The sequence below is a fragment of the Diuraphis noxia genome, unplaced genomic scaffold (genome assembly GCF_037042655.1).
Source record: "Diuraphis noxia isolate RWA-SAM2 unplaced genomic scaffold, SU_Dnox_SAM2 contig0002, whole genome shotgun sequence".
Taxonomy (NCBI): domain Eukaryota; kingdom Metazoa; phylum Arthropoda; class Insecta; order Hemiptera; family Aphididae; genus Diuraphis; species Diuraphis noxia.
Window position 1 is genome coordinate 34,376,160 of NW_028301712.1, and position 8,912 is coordinate 34,385,071.

At 29.0% G+C, this 8,912-nt stretch overlaps 1 pseudogene; it reads right to left on the minus strand.

Moving 5' to 3' along the window:
• Window positions 1-7,232: 7,232 nt before the first annotated feature.
• LOC149058373 (uncharacterized) lies at window positions 7,233-8,626 on the minus strand (annotated as a pseudogene).
• Window positions 8,627-8,912: the final 286 nt, after the last annotated feature.

Genomic DNA, 8,912 nt, shown 5'->3' on the forward strand with positions numbered 1-8,912 from the left:
GTTATTTTGAGCGAATTTAACAAATTTAATTGAAGTTTATGATATTCTTGTGGTATAAGATTTTAACCTACGAGAAACGAAACGTAAAAAGTAAAAAAAAATCCAGACATAAAAATATTTTCATTAGCATAATCGAAACATCGACGAAAAGTTATGACGTACCTACCTATCGCTATGATGTATATTGACCATAATCCACACACACACACACACACCCACACACACTTATGTGTACTGTGTACACATTGACTCACTATATACTATATAGTATATAGTCTTCGTGGCACACTGATGGAGTCTCACATCCTGGTTTTTCGACATTACTGGCTAGACCTACAAAACCGATTCAAGGTCACCGACTTACTACCAGTTATTTTATTGTATCGATCAATATTAATTCCGTATGGATAAGATTCTGTGTAATAATAGATAATAATAGATCGAAAACCAGTGGTACTTATACATAATAATAATAATATTGATAATAAAATCCTAACTCAAAATTTAAACGAGTAGTTTCTTAGTTATCAAAATTATTATTCTAAGAATATTAGTCCTTAACAATGGCTGTATACAAATATAAGATAGATGTAACATTAAATAGTTGGATCTATTTATTATAAGAAGAGTGTGGTAATTTGACGAGTTGGGTAAGTTGACGAATTGATTATAATTCTAAACAAATTATGATATCAATCGATATTAGTAACCGATTACATACTGCATGTTACGATAAATAATTAAAACGTTTAAAAAAAAATTATGGGGCAAGATGACACGGGTAAGTTGACGATTAATTAAGTTGTTAATTTTGAATAAAGGTTATTGTATTATTTGAATTTGTTTGATCATTTTTATTCAATCAAATAATAATTTGTATTATTTTGTGAAATTGCACTTTCATTGTGTATACAATATTAGTATGAAACATATTAATAATATTAAATAAATAAATAAATTCCTTAAATATAATTTAATTAAAAATAATATTCAATAATTTACCTTGAGTCATTTATTATAAAATGTTTAATATTATCATAGATTAAATATACAAAATATGTATTCTATATTTCATTGATTTATCGATGTAATAATATACACCAGTCAACTTACCCCAGGGGAAAGTCAACTTACCCCAAGTACGGGCTAAGATGACGAATTCAGAATTTTTTTTAGTAAAATTTATAAGTGATAAATCTTTTAATATTAAAGCTTGAAATTATTACAGGTTATTCTTCATATTTAATACAATGCTCATACAAAATTTCAAGATTTTCCGACTATTATTTAATAATATAAATATTAATCAATCCTCAAGTTCATCAACTTACCACACTCTACCCTATTTATTATATTTTTGGACAATTTTTACAAATCATATTATTCTTATAATTACAACAATCGCTTAAATTTTCAGATTACTATGGCCCACTTATTTCTCAAACCCATTATCATGGAACAATTTTATTCTTAGTATTCAAAGTTAAGTAAACCGTTTTCGCTAAAATTCAAAACTTACCCAACCAAAAATACTAGTTTAAATGTTGATTTTAATACGGAAACATTTTCAGAAACCACCAAATAGTTTACAGCAGTAAAAGAGAATTTTTATTTAAAAAATACAAGTTAGTATCTCCATAGGACATACTTTAAGTAGTACGATATCGAGAATTTTAAAACAACATATTTAAAAATGCCAAAAATTAGATTTTGAATAAGTGCACAGATAAAGAATAAAAGGTGTGAATATGCTATGTGTCCTGTGATGATTTGTCATGAGGTCAGCATACAAATAGAATTTCTCGGACCCATTTCTGAGACGAACCGTAACCCAGCCTAACCTATTTCTATTAGCATAATACGTATTAAGTTTTATGAAATATTTTTCATATTCGTCAACTATACATAGGTACTAAAAATGATGATATTATATTGTAATTTGTCATACAGTTTATAATATAGGTGGATTACTTACCATGGATCGTCTACGACGGGAGCGTGTGGCGCAAGAACACTTGCAAGCCGGCGTTAAATTTTATTCGAAACTAAGACAACGACGACGACGGCGACAGCAGTTTATTCGTATACGAATAACTCGTACGACTAACATGTCGAGCGTTATTTTGACGGAGTACAGAAATACATTTTAAGATCGTAGGATTATCGTCAATGTGTAGGTATAGTGTGTTATAGTAATAATCACACGATGTATACAAGCGGGCTCGATTTAGTGAGTGTGTGCGAGTTTTCGAGTCGTTTTATAATTATTTATTGCAATAAGATGGAAAAGAACCTCGGCAAGTTTTGTGAGGACGCCCACGGGCCAAATAAAATGTTTGTTATGCGAAGGTCTATATAGAAGTAACCCACGTGAGCGATTTAATAATATGATCTAGCATATAGAGGTACCCCACCGCGAGCGATTTAATGATATGAATATGCTAAAAAATGGACTAAACGATAGTTGTATTGCATACCTACACCTATCGACGGCGATAATCGATGTATAATTGATGCATAACCACATAATATTCAGACAGTAGATAAATCGTTTTCTCCCTTCCAAGTTTCTGCCGTCTACGATATATAATATATAATATAATTTTTTTATAATAATATTATGTACTACTGGCAAAAGTCCAAATTGGAAAAGCCTCAAAAATGACTAGGCAAAATATGAGAGGCCCGCTTTAGACTATAATTCAGCTATGTCCGTTTATAAACCGACAATATTGTGATGAACATCATTTGAGAAAAACCATAACGTCTATAATAAATTTGAATACTTCAAAGTATTTACAAATGTGTTTTTTTTTTTAAATCAAATAACTATAAAATAAATATTTTAAATTGCATTTTTCAAAATAATATATTATAATGTTACCATTGGTTTTATGAGATGAAATTTAAAGAAGTATATACTCACAGATTGCGAGAATGTCCAATATATTTTAGTTTACTGTATTATATTGTGCTTTTCTTCTTTAAGTCGTACATTGATCTCCGTCCTTGTACAGATTCGTCACATCACTTATAACTCATAAGAGCACTAGATTTATTTGTTGTATATTAATTTAGGTTTAGTCTTAAAAATTGACATGCACATTTTGATAATCATTGCTAAATAGTAAATACGTGCTACTAATTATTATTTGTTATACCACCACATCTGTAGTATTATATGAATTGTATGGTTTGTATAGTGTATACAATATACACAGATAATAGATATATTATCACAAAGCACAGATTAAAATAGATTCTAGACTATAGATAAAATGTTTGATTGATTTGACAATATGATTAATACGATAAATAAATCACAGTAATTGTAATTTGTGGGTGTCACAATATGCATTTAAATAATTGTTGTGTGCCCTATATAGTCTGTCCTGCGCTGGGTGCAGTGTACAACAAATGTACAAAAATATAAATATAAAATCTATTTTGAGTCGTTGACATGACATAATGCATCATTATTTGGTGTTACACTATACGTATTGTTTTTTAGTTACATTGGAAAATAATGTGCACGTATAGTTATAACTAATATTATAATCACGGTATTTTTGGAGACTCTGTATAGTACCAAAAATGCGTTAGCTAGTGATATACATCAAGAAACTACCTTACTATACGTACGCTTAAACGATACGATAGGACTGTAGTAGGAAGTACCTAACTATAGATATAGTGGATGACGTAGATCATAGCCAAATCATCTAACCGCATGTCCAACCTTTTTATTTTAATAATTTCAACGTCAGGTTCACCTTACGCCTAAGTCTGGTTAACAACGATGATAATAATAAAAAACAAACTAACAATAATTAGCTAGATATGTGGTATGTATGTAGTCTTTACCATTCAGTACTAATTACTATATACCTACTACCTGTATTCTGAATAATGTTACGCATTTTTTGCCGTACCAATATTTATGTTGGTCGGACATTAGTATAGCTATTTTTTATTCAATGCCACGTAAATTAATAACAGTGTAGCCTCGATAACTCAAAAAAACTCGACACCTTGATTTTTTTTCTCCTTAAAGTTAGGTTTGGATAAATTTGAGTTAGGTATCTCGAATAATATATATTATCTCGAAGCTATTTTTTTTTATCTAGCTTCATCTTTGACTTATCGTGAGTCAAGTACTCAACTGTAAATACAGTTATAAAGATATCTGACAAAAAAAAAAAAATATGATGCTACTCATGATAAAAATTATGAAAATTATATGGATAATAAATATTCATGTCATAAAATTTTCAAAAATAATATTTTGAAAAAATTTGTCATGTTTTAAATTAATTCCCTCGAAAAATATTGATATTTTATATAATTCTGTAAAATAAGCTATATAATTTTGATACATTTTTTTACCGTCAAAATTTTCCTTATAAATTAGGTTCTAATCTAGGTTTAGAAGTTGACTATTTTGAATTTCCAAAAGAATTTGAACCACATTTTTAAATTTAAATTTCAAAAACTAAGTTATCATTATTATTTATAGTTTTAATACTAAAATTTTTGTTCAGGACTCGATCACTTATAAACACCAGATTACATCTTACATACCGGTATATTGTAAGACATTTTGAAGATTATGATTTTTATTTTTTTTTTTAATTAGTGTAAATGTGTTGGTTTAACGAATGATGATAATGGATGACTGAAAAAAATGCTGTATAATATTATTTTAAAGTCGAATATTATATATATATATAATATATATACATATTTGTTCATCGATATTGAATATGTTATTGTGTTTTACATTTTAAAACTGGAGTAGGTTGGAATATATAGCGTCGCTTAAGAAAAAATACTACGTATCTCTATTCTCTATAGACATATAAATAAATTTACTGATAACAGAGCGAGAGACATCCAGAGATCAACACTTTTAGAAAAAGATAGCTACACCTTTATATAGTTAGGTCCCATTACCTATATTACACTGGTATTGACACTGGTATCAGTTTCTATAAACGTTGGTAATTGGCAACATTTGGAAGTGTGTATTGGACTCTCCTCGGTAAATATATTAATAAGTCTATACGTATTTTACATTTTGGTCAAATTGATTTGACACTGTTTTGTTCAAAATTTCATACGCGACTTAGGGTACTAGATTTAGGATAAAGTCAATAGATAACGCACTAATCGATAAAATATTAAAATGTAACATACTAGCCTATCTATACAATATTAAGGCAACGTCACCTATCCTCTGTTCAACGGTCCAATTTGAATCAATTAAGCTTTTATAAAAATATGTGTGTTTCGTCTTAACATTTTCAGATTTAATTGTTGAAATAATTTATTATTTACTTCAAATTTAAGTTTCACACATAAATGTTTATTATGGGTTTTAAATACTATGTTAAGGTAGGTTGTGTTATCGAGTGTATGAGAATTTTTGTTTTTGCTCTTCTAATAAGTTGATCAACTTAGATAGGTGGTCTTGCTCCTTAAGTGATGATATGGTATGTATATAATATCATTCGTTCATAAACGTATACTGTTTAAATAATCGTTAGAAAATTAAGTAATTATTGAGATGTTACTAGATATCTGATTCGTGGAATAGAAAAAAGTTGTACACTTAACAGGACGTATTAATAACTGTACCTCTAATACGTATAATATTATTATTATTTATTACTTTTGGGCTTTGGCTATTATTCAACGCGCTCTACCGGTTATTAAGCATAACGAGAAGAAAACACCAATAGATGTCGTTCTAAATTAGTTTTCATGCAACAAAAAAAGCGGTCCTATTTTATTCGTTATTCAATAATAATATTATGTATTATGATGCAGTTTTTATTGTTAGAATACGTAATATACTAATACCTACATATTTCAATATAGTGTTATTATATCTTATTATGCAGTGATTAATATATCATTACGATTTACGAAATTTGAGACACAATATATTTTCTATTGTAGTTCAACACCGAGCTGCATTCGGACAATACTCTGTCGCCAAATCTAAAAGAGTACACAATAAGTAACGGCACACAAATACTGCCCAGAGCTTAAACTGTACTATAAATATTTATTTTAATTTTTTTGTACTTCAAATGAATCGCTACAACAAACGTCATTGGCTTTGGATGCTTACAATATTTTTATATGTGAGAAATATTTACAATAGTTTGTTATAATTTAGAAATATTATATAAGTTTATACAATTTAGTCAATTTAAGATATTTAAATATTTTTAAGATTTTCACTGAGTCAAGGCTTAAACATATATTATCCGCCACATTATCACTTGAAAGATATTAACGACGAAAAGAAAAGAGTGACAGAAATAGATTTTAATGATTAACCTGTAGGGCTCGAATTAATATGCTAATGTTGCGTTGCACAAACAATTACCAAATATATTTTAACAAATCAATTGCGTACTAATGTGTACTCTAAACATGACCCACGTGGCCACAAATAATCTACGTGAATAAATAAATAAATAAATAATTTTGTCATTATATTTTAGTGTACCATTTTAGTTGTTACGCAACTGTAGCCACCATATGCATAAATATCGCAAACGGAAAAAAATACCACGGAAAATCCGACGCGAGTGAGACACAATCTTAATAAAATAATAATATATTATATGTATTTAAGTTTGTTAAATCATAGACATATTATATATAACTATTGGTATAGTATAGTTTTTCAGCACCTTAAATTATATTTACCTATACTTAAAATGTGCAATAATATAAAATATAAAAAGCGGGTAAGTCGTGGATATCGCTCTGCTGTACAGTAGGTTACAAGTGGGTTACTGTAACGGATGGAATTAAATTTGAATCCAATGATATTATATCATTGTATACGAAAAACGATTCTGGGCGGAGACGGTTTATCTGTCTAGGATATAATATTATAGATTATTATTACTTATTATTAATACTTATCAAAATATTTCACTTTCCAGTGGAAAGTGTTTTTTATTTTTGATACAGGTAGACAAACCAAACTTATAAGGAATTCTGGATTAAATTTTCGTATCTTAGATTTAAAAATAAAATGTTGTGTGAATTTCATCAAGATAATTTGAACATAGCTGTCATTTTTTACGTATTTAGTCAAAATTTGAACTTTAAATGCTTATAAAAAAAAAAATCGTGCCAATTTATTTTTGATATTTTTCAACTGCTATTGAAACAATATGTTGGAAGCCTTATATTAAATGTTGACCCCATCAATTTATCATTGTTATTGAGAAATCATAGCCATCTTCACCTTGCCAAAATATAATGGGATATTGCAGTGCATCATATGAACTGTGTGTTTCCTTTATACGTTGTAATCGATCATTCCGACGATGTAAAACAATATCACAGGATTCCAAGTTTTCTCCAACTACAACGATACCAACTTCATCAATAGTTGGTGCATTAAAACGTCTTGCATGTTGACCCGCAGGTGTTTTATCATCTCTGATTACAATTTTGTAATTATCAGATGGCATCAGATCCAGTGCAGTTTTAAACAATATAATCAATTGATTGTGTTCATGAAATAAAGTTTTTAATTGTTCTACAATAGACCTCTTTACTAAATTGTTATGTACACAACGCAGATCAATATCTTGTGGTGAATTGCCCATAAAATAAATTTGCAGGAATTTGTAGTTGCTATCTGACACTGGTAACAGTGAACCTACTCTGTGGTATAATTGGCCTTGCATCTGTAAATTAAAAAAAATATTATGTTTGTACCAAACATTATAAAATAAATAAGCAGTGGGGGCCGTGGGGTATAAATTTATGGATTGTCAGTGATCAAACTTAAATAATATTTGTTCTTAAAAATTATATCTGTCTCCTAATTTTAATCACCAAATAATATTTAATATGATTAGGTACCTCAATAATATGTAATATTTAGTTGTAACTAAATTGAATAAATACAATTTTATGTATATTTTGAGATGAATCGACGAAAACATTTAAAAATTGATGAATATTTGAATCATCAAATAATTATATTGGGTTTCAAAATAATAAAAGTGTCACTAAAACTGAATCACCAAATAATATGATGACTTAAGACTTAAGTGACACATCTTAACTTAGGTGACAGAAAATATTGTTCGCTAAAATAATTATGATTAACTGCTATAATAATATATACCTTGCAAGTTGGCATAACATTTTCCCGAACTACATTTGTTGCCCCAAATGAAGTAATTAGTAATCAGTTGTTATATTGTTGGATATTTGTTAAAAAGTGTATGGAATCTCGTTCCTATTCCTGAAACCAATGAGTACAATGGCTCTGGTGGTGGATCCAATGGTATCAATTTCACTTTACCATTTGCGCAACACAATCCATTGGCTTCGTTTTTGTATTTCAAAGCCTTACAATATGAGCAAACCAAATCCATATTACCAATAACAACACAGTGGTAGCTACTGTAGTCAATTGACACATCGTAATTGAAAGCAGCTCGATTCAAACTTGCGCGATTATTAGTTGAATGTCGCGCTCGCGCTTCAAGCGCTTGTGATATCCGAATTCTTTCACGTTCATTTCGGTCGTCACATTCTTGTGCACTTTGGTTAGATCGGTAATTACCTTGGTTTGTAGCATTTTGGGTTTTTCTACCTATATTGCTTCGTCGTATAGGAGGCATATCAAATATGAATTATTGTGTCACATGCAATAATAAATTAGTGATCATAGGTAACTTAACACTCTGCACAAAACACGATATTCGAATTTAATTCGTGTATCAGTTGACAAAAGCAAACTCGGTAGAGTAGGTAACAGAAAATCCAAGAAAAACAACACTTACGACATATTGACAAATAATCGACCACCACAAATGATGTTCTTGATCAGTGATTACATTGCCATGGAGACGATCAATGTTATA